The 20,602-nt window shown below is 41.9% G+C and overlaps 1 long non-coding RNA gene across 1 annotated transcript in view; it reads right to left on the reverse strand.

Moving 5' to 3' along the window:
• Positions 1–18,034, reverse strand: part of LOC142599235 (uncharacterized) — a 911,312-nt gene extending 893,278 nt beyond the window's left edge. The window contains exon 1 of the long non-coding RNA XR_012832858.1: positions 17,618–18,034. This is a non-coding gene — a long non-coding RNA (uncharacterized LOC142599235). The remainder of the gene's footprint in view (positions 1–17,617) is intronic.
• Positions 18,035–20,602: the final 2,568 nt, after the last annotated feature.

Genomic DNA, 20,602 nt, shown 5'->3' on the forward strand with positions numbered 1-20,602 from the left:
TTTCTTTCTTCTTTTTCCATTGGAGGAATAATTTCTGTTCTTTTCAAATCTAGGAAATTTTTCAGCTATGTAAAGTTATAACAAGATGTGACATCCAGTCCTAGCTAATCAGTGTTCAACACAGACTCAGTACTGCAGCACAGGGGGTGGCACTTTCAATTTGCTCGTGACACTGACCAGGTTTTTAAGGAACAGTGAGTGAAGGGAGAAAATAGCATAAAATGCTTAATTTTTTATAGAAAAGGTATAAATTTGTAAGAAAGCACTATCATAAGTTCCAAAAAAGTATCTCTTAATGATGCACTTAGAGTAAATCATTTGCCTTGAGAGATAGGAGGTCTCTGGTGACCTGTATGGCAGCCACAAGAGACTACCAAACCAGCTACTTTCTGCTAAATGTATTCTCATATTAATATTTTAAAATGCCATAATGCCTCTCTGAAAACCTCAGAGGACACATACATCAATTTGCGAGGTCTTCACTCCAGGAAATAGAAACAGGGATAATCTGCCATTAAAAGAAATAGTTCCTTATGTCTGCTTCTTGGGAGCACATAAACTGTCCCTCACATACTTATGTTGCAAATCCTCACTTTAATGTGAAGGGAAACACCATGCCCCAGAGCTTTATTGTCCCACTGTTTATTAGTACAAAAAGGTTTGTTATGGTATGAAATCTTAAGCTTGTTGCAATAATCAATCAGCTTCAAAGGGTCTCTTCCTTGAGTCAGAATCATTACAAATAAATCAATTAAACATAAAGTTTCTATTTTTGGGAAAATACAGAAAACCAGCAGTGCATCATAGTTAGAGAAAGGGATTTTACTAGGTTGAGGCTTCTAATACAAGATTCCTTTTCCTTTTTTTTATTGCAAAGTGTGAGAGATTTATTTTTTATTCCAGTTAAATCCAGAGTTAATTCCTCTTTTAAATGCCTATTTCAACATGAGAAATTTATATATTTATGAGAAAAATAAAGACTACTACTTAACGCTTATCTAGCTGTAGAAAGGAATAAGAAATGAATTTGCTTCATTTTGGTCATTAAGGACAGAAACTCAGAGAGGAACAGATTCACAACTGCTGCAAAATGGAATGTGTAAAAACAATTTTTATTTTACTGATTTATCTGCCAGGGAAGGTACTAGATATTAGGGCATATATGGATTTTCTTTCCTTGAGAATTACTGCCTTATTGTTTAAATATGTTCCTGAGATTTCCCATAATATCAAACAAATGTCAACAACGACACCAATAGAATAAACTGTTCTGTTCTATTCTATTTACCAGTTTAATAATATCTTCACCTTTTTTCAGTGAGGAAACTGGCTGCTCACTATAATGTTTTGTTTAGCTGGACTTTAGAGTAATTTTTAGTAATTTTTAGCTCCATTTTTAGAGTAATGGATGTGTGGCTCTTTAAAACACACATGCACACTGCTTATGCTTATTTTGTCAATGACATGTCAAAGAAGGAGCCTTTTTGTCTTGATATGGGAGGTGATGTTCTGATGCTGAGATCTGTGATGATCTTAAGTATCAAATGTATATGATCATATACTGAGTGCTTATTGCAAAAGACTTCTGACATATATTCTACATGTCAGTGTTCTGGGGGAAAAAAGATGGTTTTAAGTGAAATAGAGCTACTGCCTTTAAACCCCTGATTCTGCTGTGCAGGTTGGAAGCTATGTTGTAAAGGAGGCAGAGAATTATAGCAGAGAAAGGATGGTCTTTGAAGGAAACACTCCTCTGGATAACTACAGCCAGTTGCTATTTCTGGTACATAGCTGTACTGTGGAGGAAGCAGGCACATAGTCATATACGGCTGCTGGGCATAGTCTTGTTTTTCTATGTACGCAACCTCAGATTTTTTAGGTAGAGCCTCAGGTCTAATTTATAACAATGATGAGGGATTACAACAGAACTGAAAATTGAACAGTGCTCCAGGAACCAGGCTGAAGGCTTGCTGAACCAGGTGCCTAAATAAATTGATCATTTTTGTTTGATTTCTATTGCAGATTAAACTCAGTTTTGACAATTTTCTCCATGAACAAAATCAAAACAAATATTTTGGTTTGGATCAGCTCAAACAAAATTGGCATGTTTATTTACTGAACTGATGTCAAACATTTTGTTCCAATAAACCAGACAGCTGCATTTTTGTCTGAGTACATAGTGTTGAGGAAATTGTAGCTTGAGTTTACAGGCTGAGTTCCTTGAAATGTTACATCTTCCATTGCAAAAAGCAGTTTTCTCCTGAATAATGATGCATTATCAGCTCACATCACTGCTGGTGCATCATAGAAGACAACCTTTGACTTGATGGCAAAAGGGACAAACCGATTCAAATGCAATGTTCATTCATCACACTTAACAGGAATCCTTAGTTTTGAACAATAATCACCCTTGCCTTACGAAGGTCATTTTTAAGCCTACATAAATCAGAATCATTTTTTAGTGGTGTTCACATCTCTCCATTGGCTATAGATGGAGATCAGGATGTCTAGGTTATTCAGTCCAACTGCTCTTAGTGTTATGTGTAATGAATCAGGATTGGAGAAACAGATACTTAATTTTTTACTTTATCTCCAGCTGAATTGTGTTCTGCCTGTAACAAAATAAAAACTCAGGTCATCAATATCATCTGGATGGTCAGGCACAGAGGATAACATCTATTCAAACTCAGTCTGTGGCATTCTTACCTTTTTATCCTACACACACATATTTCAGACAGAGAACAGCTGATCCACTCTGAGTAAATTTGGAGATCATATATAGTTGGGGGGAGAAAGAAAAACTATTTAGGTTGTGTGACTATAATCTTGCAAACATATACTACTGCCTCTATGGAAAAAAAAAATCCTATATGGAAAGCAAAAAAACATATTTCTCTTCTCCTGTAGTCCTGATGGAGAATTATCAGAGAAAATCAGTATATTTCTAGTGATGGAGCTCATCATCCCTGCAGAATTTAGTATCATTGTTATGGAGAACCATAGCAGTGCAAGCTACTGGTCTTAATCTCCTGGAGAGGAGGATTTTCTAGAGCCAGCAAATGATGCCCGAATGGATGATTTTGTATTTCCAGTGGAATCCCTCCATGGAGGATTATGTTCATCCCCTGCCATTTTACATGTTGGAACAAGATCTCCAGAGTGGCTGGGGAACCTCCATCCTTGGAGTTTTCAAGATCAAATTAGACAAAGCCCTAAACAACTTGGTCTAAATTCAGTATTGATCCCACTTTAGGCAAGAGGTGGGATTAAACATCCTCCCAAGATCCCTTCTAGCCAGAAAGTTTTGGTGATTTTACAGTTCTAGCACCTGCCCCAAAAGAAACCCCACAAAGACATCCAGGGGTATTCCAGGAATCCTACATGAAGTACCTGCCTGAATTTCTTCTTTTTAGACTTCTGTTTTGCTGTTCCTGGCAAGAAAGTGCAGTCTACTGTGAACAAAAAGATTTCTATGAATTAGCACAATCAATCATCAATTAATTAGTCAATTGTGGTGGGTTAACCTTGGCTGGATGCCAGGTGCCCACCAAGCTGCTCTATCACTCCCCCTCCTTAGCTGGACAGGGGAGAGAAAATATAACAAAAGGCTCGTGGGTTGAGATAAAGACAGGGAGAGATCACTCAGCAATTACCATCACGAGCAAAACAGACTTGACTTGGGGAAATTAATTTAATTTATTACCAATCAAATTGAATTCATAGTGTACTTGCTCTACTTGCTTACCTCTCTGAGATAAGGTTGCATCAGAACCTCTAATTGTTATAAAACACCTGCTCTGATAATAAACAAAAAAAGTTAGGGATAGAAAGAAAATAGTCTCGTGATCATGTTAGAAGGCTTGCTGAACATGCCTTATCTGAATGCTTGAAAGACTTCCACAGATTTATCAGCTTTGAAATGTCAGATCTTCTGACCCCATCACTACAAAAAATCATCTCTATGCAACCGATTGATAATAGAACATTTTATTAATGAATACAAGATACCTTTTACCTTTCAGGGCCAGGTATTTTATTTATTAATAGGGAACATTTTATTTGCACCCGTAAACTTACTTAACTGTAATTTTGCTTAAGCTAAGAAGTGCAGTATATTTACAAGCTGGAAACTCCTATTTCCAGAGGTCTGAAGTATATACCTTGTTCATGTGTCTCTGAACTAAGATCCATATTTCTAAAATAAATGCTTATTTCTTAAAGATTATTTTGACATTGCTGATGAAGAATTGCTGATCTTCTCAGAACACTTTGAAGATTACCTAGTAGATGAATGTTAATTTAGACAAATTAGAAGTGGAAATTATTGCCTTCACTACTTGTCATGGCAAAACCTCTATGTTTTGATGTTTTCAGATCCAGATGTGACTTTCCGCTAGGTATACTTCCATCAAACACAATTTAACTATGGATCATTGAATAGTAGAACATTAGATTAAATAACATCTTTGCTCCTTCAAGTCTTGCCTGTGAAGATAGTATCTCTCTAGCTTTGCTGCGTACATTTTACCACTTTTGATGATATGGATTTTAAGTGCATTAGAGTCAGGGGAAAACCCTCGATTGATTTCTGAAGTTTTAAAATCAACCTCGATCCAATTATTAGTAAAACAAAACATGCTTTGCTTAGAAATAGTGTGGAAAAATTTCACAAGTACTGTTACTATGACGTTCTTCCTGTGGCTCTTGGAATTCAGTCATGTACCCCAATATCTTACTGCATGCCAGAGAGCCTTTAATTTCATCAACAGTCATTTCAAGACATTTCTGCCTTTTGTTTATTAACTCTGGTACTACTTTCCCTACACTTGGCCCATGCACCTCAAAGAAGCACTCACTCTCTTTGAGTGGATGATAGGCAGAGGAGCTAGGGCACTTCTTATGGTGTCTCAGGTGTCCCAGCACCTGAATTTGCTGCACATAAGTCAAGGAATGCTTGCTGGTAACTGTTACTCAGTTACCTTGAATTCCAGTTAACTTAACAAAAGCTGAGCACATAAAACTATTCGTTTGTCATATTCAGAATGACAAAGTTGGGGGTTTTTATAAGACATAAGTGAAGGTAAAGAGAAATTGTACATAATTTACACAAAGTTTAGATCAGAAGGTCCCTTTTTCAATCAGTCAGCTGACTTGCTGTTTACTTTCTTACAAGCCTGACAATAACCTTTGCATGGTGCTCCTGTCTTAGCAAAGTGTCTTATAAGAGCATCCTAGCCAAAGATGCTCTTACAGCCAAATTATTTTTTTCAGGTTTTCTAGGAGATATAAGGCCTGTTCAATCTTTCTGAATCTCCCTCTAAATTCACTCTTTTGTTAGGAGATTAGCTTTTAATTAACATAAAGGTTCTTTCCTTTCCATATTTATGTAGATATCTCCCCCTACCACCACTATTGCACTTAACCAGTCAGTAAACAACTCTCTTTTTAAACAAAGTGTAAAACTCCCCCCATCTGTGGTGTCAATTTGACATTCTTCAGTTTAGCATATGGCTGTCACTATACATATATACTTGTTACAATAATCTGTACATTAAAACGATGCATGATTGAAACCTCTAATCAGGCTAGTCTAATATAGTTTATTATTTGCTGCTGACCGAGACCATACCTGTTGGCAAACAAAAACTTTGGGGTGACAGCTGAATTGTCATGGTTGATCCCCAAACTATCTTCAGAAATATAGCCAGACTATGTTCATAGAATCATAGAATCATAGAATCATAGAATCATAGAATCATAGAATCATAGAATCATAGAATCATAGAATGGTTTGGGTTGGAAGGTACCTTAAAGATCATCTAGTTCCAACCCCCATGCTGTGGGCAGGGACACCCTCCACTAGACCACATTGCCCAAAGCCTCATCCAACCTGGCCTTAAACACTTCCAGGGAGGGGGCCTCCACAACCTCTCTGGGCAATCTGTTCCAGTGCCTCACCACTCTCACAGTAAAGAATTTCTTTCTAACATCTAATCTAAGTTGACCCTCCTTCACCTTGAACCCATTACCCCTTGTCCTGTCACTACACTCCCTCATAAACAGTCCCTCACCATCTTGCCTGTAGGCCCCCTTCAGGTACTGGAAGGCCTCCCCGGAGCCTTCTCCTCTTCAAGCTGAACAATCCCAACTCTCTCAGCCTGTCCTCATAGGAGAGGTGCTCCAGCCCTCTGGTCAGCTTCGTGGCCCTCCTCTGGACTCGCTCCAACAGCTCAATGTCTCTCCTGTACTGGGGCCCCCCAGAGCTGGATGCAGTACTCCAGGTGGGGTCTCACAAGAGCGGAGTAGAGGGGCAGAATCACCTCCCTCGACCTGCTGGTGGCACTTCTTTTGATGCAGCCCAGGACACGGTTGGCTTTCTGGGCTGCAAGCGCACACTGCCGGCTCATGTTGAGCTTCTCATCAATCAATACCCCCAAGTCCTTCTCCTCAGGGCTGCTGTCAATCCATTCCTCGCCCAGCCTATAGTCGTGCTTGGGATTGCCCTGACCCACGTGCAGGACCTTGCACTTGGCCTTGTTGAACTTCATGCGGTTCGCACGGGGGCCCACCTCTCCAGCCTGTCCAGGTCCCTCTGGATGGCATCCCTTCCCTCCAGGGTGTTGACCACACCACACAGCTTGGTGTCATCAGCAAACTTGCTGAGGGTGCACTCGATCCCACTGTCCATGTCTCTGACAAAGATGTTGAACAGTGCTGGTCCCAGTACCAACCCCTGAGGAGTGCCACTCGTCACTGTTCTCCACTTAGACATTGAGCTGTTGACCACAACTCTTTGAGTGCGACCATCCAGTTCTAAACATAGTAATCAAATTAGGCTTTTTACTAATATGTTTCTAACATCTTAATGCAGGAAGACTCTTCAATTGCAGCCATCAAAATACAGCAATTTGTTATCTGAGAAATTAATTAGAAAGTTCTATTCTTTAGACATTACCTAGACTAAATAGATGCACAACAGGAAAGATCACGAAGGGCCACATTGCTGTGAAATTATATCCTTATGAAATAAAGGGTACTCAGTGTCTGTAAAAATATCAACATCTGCTGCACAACATGAAGTGGAAAAGGTGGATCATTTGGTGGATCATGTTGTGAACTACCCTGGCAGCCTTTGGAAAAATAATAAAGATGTTTCTAAAATGACTTGTGGCAAGGAGCCAAATGCTGACATTTTTCACACAGCTGGACCTACCACTTAACCCAATCAAGTTCTGTATGAATTTCAGTACAGGGCATGAATCTATTTGTTTATTGTATATTCATTTTAATAATCTGGTTGACCTTGTACTTTTTAAGCTTTGAATAAAATCTATTTGATTCTCTGAAAAGCTAAACTTGATACAGACACATTATGAAGTTTGGTAGTATTCAATGCTGTATTCATTTTGCTGCATATAACGGTCCTAGTCTTCACCATTCATGAATTATGTAGGTCAGTACATACTCATGCCAGTAAAACCTTTCTAGGACCCTACAAAATCATATATTTTCTACATGTATTGACGTACGTTATTGTGATCCTCTCAGAAATATTTTGGGGAAATACTAGAATGTTAATATGAGTATTTTTGTTTGTCTCTATCTGTAATGTCAATTGAATTAGTTGTCTTGAATGTAACTGTGCAGAGATTGAGAAGGAGAAAAATAAAAAATGGAGAAAGATTTTAAAGTGGATGCTTGGCCAAAAATAGCTTTGTTATACATAAAACATACTGCTGTGTTATGGTTTGATTTTGTAGGTTTAGATGCTTGAGGCCAAGAATATTGTTCATGGTAAAGATATAAATGTAAAGATTATCAGAAATTTCCCTGTGCAATGGTTAATTAAATAAAGGAGTTTCACTGATGCTCTGCCCTCATCATGGGTTCACTGATTGTTTTCCAAATCTCAGGCATGGTTCTCAAGCAAGGTTACTCATAGTCCACTTCATACTAAGAATCCAGCATTTCTGGGATCTGATGTTAAAGCATTACTGCCACTGAGACTGAGCTGGGGATCAATTACTCTCAGAGCTAGGAAAACTTTTTGGATTGTAATTGCTATTTGCCTATGTTTCCAAATTTCAAATTTTGTGGAATTTTGCTGATTTCACTTCATATCATAACTCGTAAGCCCTAAAAAATTGCCTAGGTACTAGGGTTTTTTTATTGTCTCTGAAATCTTAGTCTCTCAAGTGAATTAATGGAAGAGATGGATTAGTATTTCATAATTTTTTTTATTAATTAGGAAATAAAAGAGAAAATTTCATAGCTAGAGAAAGGAATAGACATTGATTTCTTATTTTTTCAAGTTGGTTCAAAGAAATCAGGAATCTTCTGAAGCTGTTCAGGACATGCATAATTTTAGAGGCAGTTCCTGAAGCAACATACCATAGTGTCCTGGGTTCGGCTAGGATAGAGTTAATTTTCACCAGAAGCTGGGATGGGACACAGCCAGGACAGGTGACCCAGACTAGCCAAAGGGGGTATTTCATACCATTTGACGTCATGCTCAGCATAAAAGGGGGTGTATTGGGTTTGCATGGCAAGGTTTTGGTAGCGGGGGGTGCTACAGGGGTGGCTTCTGTGAGAAGCTGCTAGAAGCTGCTAGAAGCTTCCTCTGTGTCTGATAGAGCCAATGCCAGGTAGCTCCAAGACGAACCTGCCACTGACCAAGGCTGAGCCAATCAGTGCCTCTGTGATAACATTTTTAAGAAGGGAAAAAAAACAATTTAGAGGCATCTTTTGTAGCCAGAGAGAGAAGTGAGAAGATGTAAGAAACTCTGCAGACACCAAGGTCAGTGCAGAAGGAGGGGGAGGAGGTGCTCCAGGTGCCAGAGGAGAGATCCCCCTGCAGCCCATGGTGAAGACCATGGTGAAGCAGGCTGTCCCCCTGCAGCAGCCCATGGAGGAAAGATGAAGGGGTGTAGAGATTCCACCTGCAGCCCGTGGAGGACCCCATGCTGGAGCAGTTTGCTCCTGAAGGTCTGCACCCCGTGGGAGAGACCCACGCTGGAGCAGTTCGTGAAAGACTGTAGCCCGTGGGAAGGACTCATGTTGGAGAAGTTCGTGAAGGACTGTCTCCTGTGAGAGGGACCCCACGCTGGAGCAGGGGAAGAATGTGAGGAGTCCTCTCCCTGAGGAGGAAGGAGCAGCAGAAACAACATGTGATCAACTGACTGCAACCCCCATTCCCTGTCCCCCTGTGCTGCTCAGGGAGGAGGAGGTAGAGAATTCAGGAGTAAAGTTGAGCCCGGGAAGATGGGAGGGGTGGGGGGAAGTGTTTTAAGATTTGATTTTATTTCTCATTACTCCACTCTGTTTTGCTTGGTAATAAATTAGATGACTTCCCTCTCTAAGTTCAGTCTGTTTTGCTTGTGACGATAATTAGTGAGTGATCTCTCCCTGTCCTTATCTCGACCCACAAGCTTTTTGTTATACCTTTTCTCCCCTGTCTAGTTAAGGAGGGGGAATGATAGAGCGGCTCTGGTGGGCACCTGCCTCTCAGCCAGGGTCAACCCACCACAGGGGGCCAGTTGGGAGAGGCGGCGCAGCTTCAGGACGCGCAACTTGGGGATGGTCCGACTTCCAGTCCGAGTTATACGGTTGTCGGGTGAGAAACTGCATTGTGTATCACTCGTTTTGTATATTCTGTTATAGTACTGTTGTTGTTATTTCCCTCTCCCTTTGCTGTCCCAGTAAACTGTCCTTATCCCAACCCACGAGTTTTACCTTTGTCTTCCAATTCTCCTCTCCATTTGGCCGGGGGGGGGGGGGAGGGGAGGGGTGAGCAAGCGGCCCCGTGGTGCTCAGCTGCTGGCTGGGGCTAAACCATGACACGTAGCGACAATGAGAAGGATGAAAGTATCCTTTATTACTTAAAGACATAGATAATATAGTTGATGCATTCTTGCCCAAAACAGGTCTAAAACAGAATTTAGTGCATATGCTAATTTTTTTTAACATTTGGTTTGACATATTTTAGCATTTATCAGGAAGAATTTTTCAAAGTTTTGAAAACCTGCAAATCAGTGCTTTAAAGATAGAGCTCTAAAACCAGACCTGTGATACATTTACACACAAGACAAAAGTGTTTTGGGGGGTGCTGGAGGATTGTTTGTTTAATCTGACAGCACTAAACATGGAAGCCATAAGTATTCAAGTTTATCCTTGTTAGCATGATTCATGCAAGAAAGATTTCCTGGGTAACTCTGACCACCAGAACACACTTTCTGATGCCATTATCAGCTATCAGTCATTATCATCTTTCAAATCATTATGTACAGTTAAATACAGAAAAAAATCCATCATCTGAATCCACAGTCCAGAGAGCTTTGGAAATGTCATTTTTTACCCATCATTCTAACAAAGAAATAGATCACCCTTTCAGTCTGTTGCCTTAAATTCACTCTTAATACAAATAAAAAAATGTGCTGAACTATTTACTTACAACCCAAAACAGATGACTCACCATCTTGAGACAAACACAGATGGCAGGAGAAAACTACATTTCATTTGCTTATGCAAAACTTAGAGTGTTCATCTGCTTCCCTACTCTTCTCTCCTTTTCTCTACTTACCTACATAAAAGAAGTGAGGTTTAGACATAAAACCATACATACAATGTGAAAACCTTAGACTCTGAACCTTATAGTTCATTTAGATATGCAGATTGTCAGTCATAATTTATACACAAGTGAATGGAGTGAATACCTGCATTTCTTTACTGATTCTTCTTTGAGTGATAACAGCATTCAAATATTTATGATCTCATTGAGTTTGGAGTGCACAATCCTCCAGTCTAGTCTTTAAGGGATCCCGTGACACATATTCATTCTTTTGATCACTAAGATGTTTTTCTTCAGTTCAAAACACTTGGAAGGTTCACCACGTCTTTCAATGTCCATAACTATTGTTTTCTAAGTCAAAGTGATTTTATTTCTTTTCAGTATATCATTTCATTAACAGGGGACAACATTCAACCAGCAATCCAACACTGGTCATTAGCCACTTCAACATGTAGCTGTACAGTCACAGGATACAACATTCAGCCTCTGTCAGTATTGAATCATAGAGCTGTCTCACTCTTTTAAGCTTTAAATTTTCAGGAAATCACTATTGGAAACTTTTCCTTCATGCTTTCATACCTGTCATATTGCATCAAGATCACTTTTTAAAGGTAGCTGTGCACCAGTGAAAATCAAAGCAGTACAGGACTGGTTGTGAATCTCTCAGAAAAGCCAGACTGATTAGTCCCTGCATGAAGAAGATATAAGTCAATAAGTACATCTAGTTATTTTATGATTTCACACCTAAAGCTGTGTGTATCTGTAAATAAACAGAGACAGATACATTCTCTAGCAAATATATTTATATTTAGGCCATGGAAAGAAGGAATATTTTAAGAAAAAAATACAATTGTTCTAACAAAACTGAAATTTACTAAAAGATCACAAATTTGACCTTTTAGTGTAGTTTATTGTTTGTAAAATGCGCTGACTATAAGTGCATATTAGACAGTGCAACTCCTAGCTATTATGAGACTTGGTCTCAAGCAACTAATAATATCACAAAGCAACTATAGGTTGTTATATGTACCACATATACCTGAAATAGGGAAAAAAGTGTTTATATTAAATCTAGTCATTTAAGATAATGATGAAAAGTTATTTCACAAAGTGGCTTTGTAAAAAGAGACAGCTGACATTTACTTTGTCACCTCTGTTGGTCCATCCTTTGTGGTTTTCTGTCTTTTGCACCAAGTGGTGTTTCAGTTTAGAGGAATGCAAAGTAATACTTATAAGCTACTGTTGTGGTTTAGCTGGCAGCTAAGCACCCCAGGGCCGCTCACTCACCCCTCCCTCTCCGGTGGAATGGGGAGGAGAATCAGAAGAAAAAGGCAAAACTCGTGGGTTGGGATAAGGACAGTTTACTGGGACAGCAAAGGGAGAGGGAAACAACAACAGTATTTATAACAGAATTGTGTTGGGTTTGCGTGGCAAGGTTTTCGTAGCCGGGGGGCTACAGGGGTGGCTTCTGTGAGAAGCTGCTAGAAGCTTCCCCTGTGTCTGATAAAAGCCAATGCCAGCCGGCTCCAAGATGGACCCGCCGCTGGCCAAGGCCAAGCCAAGCAGAGCCTCTGTGATAACATATTTAAGAAGTAAAACAAAACAGTTTGGGAGAGCTTTTGCAGCCGGAGAGAGGAGTGAGAAGATGTAAGAAACACCAAGGTCAGTGCAGAAGGAGGGGGAGGAGGTGCTCCAGGCGCCGGAGCAGAGATCCCCCTGCAGCCCATGGTGAAGACCATGGTGAGGCAGGCTGTCCCCCTGCAGCAGCCCATGGAGGAAAGATGAGGGAGTGTAGAGATTCCACCTGCAGCCCGTGGAGGACCCCATGCCGGAGCAGGTGGAGGCACCTGAAGGAGGCTGTGGCCCCGTGGGAAGCCCAGGCTGGAGCAAGTTCCTGGCTGGACCTGTGGACCTGTGGAGAGAGGAGCCCACGCCAGAGCAGGTTTGCTGGCAGGACTTGTGACTCCATGGGGGACCCACGCTGGAGCAGTTTGCTCCTGAAGGTCTGCACCCCATGGAAGAGACCACGCTGGAGCAGTTCGGGAAGAACTGTAGCCCGTGGGAGAGACTCCATGTTGGAGCAGGGGAACGTTGAGAGGAGTCCTCCTCCTGTGGACAAAGAAGCGGCAGAAACAACATGTGATGAACTGACTGTAACCCCCATTCCCCATCCCTTTGTGCCGCTGAGGGGGGAGGAGGTTGAAGCCGGGAGTGAAGTTGAGCCCGGGAAGATGGGAGGGGTGGGGGGAGGTGTTTTAAGATTTGATTTTGTTTCTCATTCCTCTACTCTGTTTTGCTTAGTAATAAATTAGATGAATTCCCTCTCTAAGTTCAGTCTGTTTTGCTCCTGATGATAATTTGTGAGTGATCTCTCCCTGTCCTTATCTCGACCCAAGCTTTTCGTTATACTTCTCCTCCCCATCCCACTGGGGGAGGGGTGAGTGAGCGGCCGCGTGGTGCTCAGCTGCCGGCTGGGCCTAAACCACGACAAGAATATACAAAGTGGGTGATACGCAATGCAATTTTCTCACCCGATGACCAACCAGTCTCCCAGCCCACACTCAGCCACTCCTGGAGACGCCACTCCTCCCGGACTAGCCCCCTTTTATGCTGAGTATGACGTCATATGGTATGGAATACCCTTTTGGCTAGTTTGGGTCACCTGTCCTGGCTGTGTCCCGTCTCAGCTTCTGGTGAAAATTAACTCTATCCTAGCCAAAACCAGGACAGTACCTATTTCTTGAAACAAAATAAGACTGTTCTAGTAAGAACGAGGAAACCAGCGTTATTTCTAGAAATACGACATATCTGGTTTTACTTATCTATAGAATTTCACCTTGATTTTTGACCCTATCTGCTGCTCCAATAGAACAAGAAGGATTTGTACTGTAATCACTTGTAAATTGCACGGATAAGAAAAACTGCGCACTGGAGTGTATTAGGAGGAGTGTAGCTAGCAGGGTTTTAGGCAGCTGGGCTTGCTTAATCTGGTGAAGCGAAGGCTGAGGGGAAAGCTAATGGCTTTTTACTGCTACCCAAGAGGTTCCCAATGACAGAATTAAGCCCTTCTTGTAGTGGCATATAGCAATAACAAACAGCAACTTTGGCTTTTTCACTAAGAAGTTTACCTAGGGAGATTGTGGAGTTTCTATCTGGAAGTTTTTACAAGATTCAGCTAGAGAAAACCATGACTAATCTGAACTACCATTGATGGTAGTCCTGCTCCACATGGGAGGTTGGATCTCCAGAGGATCTTTCCAGGAAAAGTTTGTATGACTCCATGATATTTGTTTTGAAAATCTGATATTCTGAGGAACTGCTGGGAAACCACGGTACTACAAATACCACTCCACTCCACCATAAATAGTGAAGTATCAAGGACTAATGCTCTAAACAGGTGATGCGTAGCCATGAATGTATTAGGTTTTGTGGGAATATGTACAAATGATCAAGGGGGCTACAGTCCAGTTAGCTCCCTGGTAAATCTGTGCCCAAAGTTTTAGTATTTCAAGGAAACTGAATACCAAGACTTTGCCAAATTATCATGCCTTCTTCAGCAATTCAGAAATATGGTGGTTTTACATACTATATATATAAGAGAATTAATTTCTCGTGTAAAAATGTTTTCAGTTAGAAAGCTAATTTATATGACAAATGAATCATAATTCATTTACAGCATTTGGAAGATTCCAGGCCTCAAAAATTGGAAGTTTTTTTTTCATTAATACAAGCTCAGGTTTCAGTTCCATGACTTAAATTTACATATATGAGACATACCCAAAGAATAACACAGAATTGTTCTTATTTGTAAGCATCTGTAGGATCAGGCCCTAATGGATATGGATAGGTAGGAGCAAGAGAAGATACAAAATTTTAGCTTTTATAACATCAAACTTTTACCATGATTTGACACGCAAAGACTATACAAAGCAACTGCAAACAGAAAAATGTGTCAATGTGTAGTAACATTTATATGTCAAAACAACATCAAAACATTCAAAGGAGTCATTTATGATGTCAATGAAAGAACTACAATGCCACTAATTAACATTGTTTCTCTTTTTCTTACTTAATTGTTTAGATGCTTGAAAGAAACACAGCTTTCTCAACAGATGGTGCCGCCTTGGAACAATTAAATTTCAACTACTGATATACCCTCTTACTGCCCCCCTAAAGGCCAAGTAGATGCAATATACATCTGCATATTTTTAAAATGCAGTTTAAGCCTGTGAACATGTGTGACAACTCATGTTATCTTCTGAACACCATAGTATCACAAAGAAGCAGGGTCTTTGAAACAAGTACTCTATAGGAAGCTTGATTTTATTTTGAATCATGAGTCACAGACTCCAGGAAGAATCTCAAGAGACAACCAGAGTCAAATGACAAGAAGTGAAAATGTTAATGTAATTTAAGACAACAAAATATTTCTCCTTCAGTCTTTGCATCAGATTGAATATTCTCTGACAACACATCAGAACATACTAAAATTTTATATATTTAGCATAATTATCAATATTTCATTTTTAATTATATTTTCATAGCAAATATAAAAGCAGCAAATGTTTAAATCATTTGACATAACGGAACACAATATAGAAGTCTGTGGCCCTTTCAAACAGTAGTCTCGTTCAAGGCAAGGGCCTATCAGAAATTTGGTGCTTGATGTTATGCCATATGCCTCCAGTATTCTTGAAGTAATTTTGTGCTATTAATCTCTTATTTTAAAGATAATTAAAATTCAGGATCGTGATTATGAAGAGGCTCTACATACTAGATAAACAATATTGTCTAGAGGTTTCAGAGGAGTTAACTTAAGAAAACAAATCCTAACTGATACTAATACTGAATGCTTTAGTCATGCTGCTATGTCTAACTATATTAGCAAGATATTAGGCCAATCAATTTGCAATGATTAATATTTTTCCAAAAGTATTACAAGCATTTCACTTGATGAGCAGCAATTTAAACTGACTATGGAAACTGAAGACTTTAAATCCCAGCTGCAATCAGGAATGGAAATTTGTTTCTTCCCTCCTGTCGTGGTTTTACCCCAGCCAGCAGCTGAGCACCACGCAGCCACTCGTTCACTCCCCTCCATCGGGATGGGGGAGAGAATCGGAAAAGTTAAAGTGAGAAAACTCGTGGGTTGAGATAAAGACAGTTTAATAGGTAAAGCAAAAGCCACGTGCACAAGCAAAGCAAAGCCAGGAATTCATTCACCACTTCCCATGGGCAGGCAGGTGTTCAGCCATCTCCAGGAAAGCAGGGCTCTGTCACGCGTAACGGTTACTTGGGAAGACAAATGCCATCACTCTGAATGCCGCCGCCTCCCCCCCAGTCCCTCCTCTTCCCCCAAGCTCCTTATAAACTGAGCATGATGTCATATGGTATGGAATATCCCTTTGGTCAGTTGGGGTCACCTGTCCTGTCTGTGTCCCCTCCCAACTTCTTGTGCACCCCTAGCCATCCCGCTGGCAGGGCGGCGCGAGAAGCGGAAAAGGCCTTGGCTCTGTGTAAGCACTGCTCAACAACAACAGGTCCATATAACAAAAACATCTCTGTATTATCAACACTGCTTCCAGCACAAATCCAAAACATAGCCCCACACTAGCTACTATGAAGAAAATCAATCCTCTCAGCTGAAACCAGGACATTATCCACCCCTTAATGCATACTATTTACGTCATGCTCAGGTCCCACACAATCCAGTACATCCTCATTAACCATCACCACCCTTCTCATCCCTTGATATAATATAACATGCTGATATCATTCCCTTAGTCTATGGACCACCCTTTCAAAATGTCCATAAATGTCCACAAAATGTCCATTGGGTTCACTTGGTCCACAACCTTGGGCTCCATCCACCATGGTGGTCACTCAGGACAGGAGAGGTGGTTGACATGTGGAGTTACTGGGCACCAAAACCAGCTCAGGTCAGGTCCACTGCTGCACTTGCGCTGCTTCCTGTAAGGCTTGCTCTCCATTGGTTCAGGTGATTTCTGCTACAGTAATTCCTGTAACATGCAACTCAAATCATGGGTTACAACAATTTAAAGGTATTTCCATTACAATCTCCACCCCTGGTCCCTTCGAGTCAGACCATCAAGTTTACCATTGCAATGAATCCTCCCCTTGCCCCTACTCCGGCTTGGACTTATCCACAGACTGCAGTCCCTTAGGGGTATACCTGCTCCAAGCGGAGCCTTATCCATGAGCCACAGTCTCTCCAGGGGTACACCTGCTGTGGCATAGACTTATCCACAGCCACAGTCGCTTTGAGGTGCACCTGTTGTTCCAGCATGGCCTTCTCCATGGGCCACAATGCCTTCATAGATATACTTGCTCCAGAGTGGCCTTGCCCACAGCCACAGTCACTTCAGTCCTCTCAGAAATAAACCTGCCCTGTCGTGGGCTCGTCCATGGCCACACACTTTGAAATGTTCCAGCATGAGCCCGTGCACAGCCACTGATGCTTCAAGGTGTACCTGCTGCAGCATGGACATTTCCTTGCCAAAGATGCTTCGAGGTGTACCTTCTCCAGCATGGACTTATCCTTGGCTCACAATCCCTCCAGAGGTATACCTGCTGCGGCACAGACACAACCATGGCCACAGACGCTTTGGGGTGTCCTGCTCCCACGTGGACTCATCCACAGGTCACAGTCCCTTCGACTCGAGTGCACACAGGAGTTCCAGCCTGTCCAGGACAACGGCACAGAAACAGCAGCAATGACCTGGCCATCAGCCAGGCCAGGCGCATCGCCATTGCTGTTATCAAAATGTTCCCAGGCACAGCACAGTAAGATGATAAGCAGTAGAGCACTACAGCGAGCAGCGAAAGCACAAAGCAGCCACTAACGAGCACTAGACTCTAACAGATAGTAAGGCAAGCAAGCCCCATGGCAATCACAGGAGCCTGCCAATTAATAGCTAAACAGCTACTACTAAATAGCTAATAACAGCTATAAATTCAATCTAGCACATTCCAATCAAATCTGTCATTATCACGAACCCTTTGAGCCCCACGTTGGGCGCCAAAAAGGACTGTCGTGGTTTTACCCCAGCCGGCAGCTGAGCACCACGCAGCCACTCGTTCACTCCCCTCCATCGGGATGGGGGAGAGAATCGGAAAAGTTAAAGTGAGAAAACTCGTGGGTTGAGATAAAGACAGTTTAATAGGTAAAGCAAAAGCCGCGCGCACAAGCAAAGCAAAGCAAGGAATTGATTCACCACTTCCCATGGGCAGGCAGGTGTTCAGCCATCTCCAGGAAAGCAGGGCTCTGTCACGCGTAACGGTTACTTGGGAAGACAAACGCCATCGCTCCGAATGCTGCCGCCCCCCCTTCCTCTTCCCCCAAGCTTCTTATAAACTGAGCATGATGTCATATGGTATGGAATATCCCTTTGGTCAATTTGGGTCACCTGTCCTGTCTGTGTCTCCTCCCAACTTCTTGTGCACCCCCAGCCATCCCGCTGGCAGGGCAGTGCAAGAAGCAGAAAAAGCCAGTGTAAGCACTACTCAACAATAGGTCCATATAACAAAAACATCTCTATATTATCAACACTGCTTTCAGCACAAATCCAAAACATAGCACCATACTAGCTACTATAAAGAAAATTAACCCACCCAGCTGAAACCCAACACCTCCAAATATAGGCAATATTGTTATTGTGTACTTGCTATAAACCAGTAAAAATAAGAAAAAAAATAGCCCATTATTGGTAGTCTGCTAATAGCATTTGACTAATTCAATTCTGCCTATCTGTCTTTCTCAAGCACTTACAACTGAATGTTTTTTTCCAAGTTGTCTGTCTTAAACACCAGTGACTTCCCCAGACAATTTTTCCTTCCTCTTTCCTCACCTCGTTCAGACATACAAAAGCAAAAAGCTGAGAGAATAAATGGTCTTGTACCATGTTCTGAAGGTCAACAGATACAGGATTTGTAAGCCTAACTGAGAAAAAAAAGTTTGAAGTAAAGAGCTTTGGTAAAGTGTGCAACACCACTTTAAATTGAACTTTGACTCTATTTTAGCGTGTATAGAATGGCTTCTATTAAACTACAGATTTCTGGAGGAGAATGCTTTTTTCCTATAAGCAGCAGTATTAAGAGCATTGAACTCATATCCATTCTTTAGCACTGCTGTCAGAACCTCTTCAAACTAGATTCTGAATATTTTGAAAAGGCTGTGACTTACAAGGGTTACCATTTGGACGTTTTAAAAAACAGTTCAAAAACCCATGGATATTTACGACATGTTCGTTTCAACTGCAATTCTGCAATATTTTTTTTCTCTTTTGTGGTGGGTTGACCCTGGCTGGGGGCCAGGTGCCCACCAGAGCTGCTCTATCACTCCCCTCCTTCATTAGACAGGGGAGAAAAGGTATAACGAAAAGCTTGTGGGTCGAGATAAGGACAGGGAGAGATCACTCACTAATTATCGTCACGAGCAAAACAGACTGAACTTAGAGAGGGAATTAATCTAATTTATTACTAAGCAAAACAGAGTAGAGGAATGAGAAATAAAATCAAATCTTAAAACACCTCCCCCCACCCCTCCCATCTTCCCAGGCTTAACTTCACTCCTGGCTACAACCTCCGCCCCCCCACCCCTCAGTGGCACAGGGGGACAGGGAATGGGGGTTACGGTCAGTTCATCACACGTTGTTTCTGCCACTCCTTCATCCTCAGGGGGAGGACTCCTCTCATCATTCCCCTGCTCCAGCATGGAGTCCATCTCACGGGAGACAGTCCTTCACGACCTTCTCCAACGTGAGTCTCTCCCACAGGCTACAGTCCTTCATGAACTGCTCCAGCATGGGTCTCTTCCATGGGGTGCAGACCTTCAGGAGCAGACTGCTCCAGCATGGGTCCTCCACAGGGTCACGAGTCCTGCCAGCAAACCTGCTCTGGCGTGGGCTCCTCTCTCCACGGGTCCACAGGTCCTGCCAGGAGCTTGCTCCAGCACGGGCTTCCCACGGGGCCACAGCCTCCTTCAGGTGCCTCCACCTGCTCTGGCATGGGGTCCTCCACAGGCTGCAAGTGGAATCGCTACACCCCCTCATCCTTCCTCAATGGGCTGCTGCAGGGGGACAGCCTGCCTCACCATGGTCTTCACCACAGGCTGCAGGGGGATCTCTGCTCCGGTGCCTGGAGCACCTCCTCCCCCTCCTTCTGCACTGACCTTGGTGTCTGCAGAGTTTCTTACATCTTCTCACTCCTCTCTCCGGCTGCAAAAGCTCTCTCTAACTGTTTTTGTCTTTCTTAAATATGTTATCACAGAGGCGCTGATTGGCTTGGCCTTGGCCAGCAGTGGGTCCGTCTTGGAGCCGGCTGGCAGTGGCTCTATCAGACACAGGGGAAGCTTCTAGCAGCTTCTCACAGAAGCCACCCCTGTAGCCCCCCCCACTACCAAAACCTTGCCACGCAAACCCAACACATCTTTCCATCTTCAGCTCTTCATGCTTTTTCTCTTTGTGGCAACAAAAACAATATATTGTGTGTTATTACATTTCGGCAATGAGGAGTTAGAATTTCACTGTGAACTGTAAGAGTAGTTTCTGAAAGTGGCTGTTCACTGGTTTGGTTAGGAGAAGTTGCTAAACTGCTTGGATTTGTAAAGCTGCAGCTAATTAAGGTAAATAGTTGTGTTAATATCAGGAGGGAGGGAAAGAAGAGTGAAAGCTGATCCCATGAATATTCTTAATAAATGAAACTATATTTCAGCTTACATGAGGAAAAAATAAAATTATTTAATTTTTTTCTTTGAAAACATATATTTATTTTCAGACATTTAATTTTGACAAAAAAAGCCTGGCCTTGATTTGCTTTTCTAATTAACCATGGCAATGGTATTAAGAGAATGGAAATAATTCTAGTAATATATAGTTTGAAAAGTATATTTTGATTATGGGTAAGAATTAAGGGGCAGGCTAATATGGGTGACACTGTTGTGGGTGTTTACTATAGGCCACCTGATCAGGAAGAGGAAGTCAATGAGGCCTTCTACAGACAGCTGGAAGTAGCCTC

Source organism: Balearica regulorum, chromosome W, assembly GCF_011004875.1.
Source record: "Balearica regulorum gibbericeps isolate bBalReg1 chromosome W, bBalReg1.pri, whole genome shotgun sequence".
Taxonomy (NCBI): Eukaryota; Metazoa; Chordata; class Aves; order Gruiformes; family Gruidae; genus Balearica; species Balearica regulorum.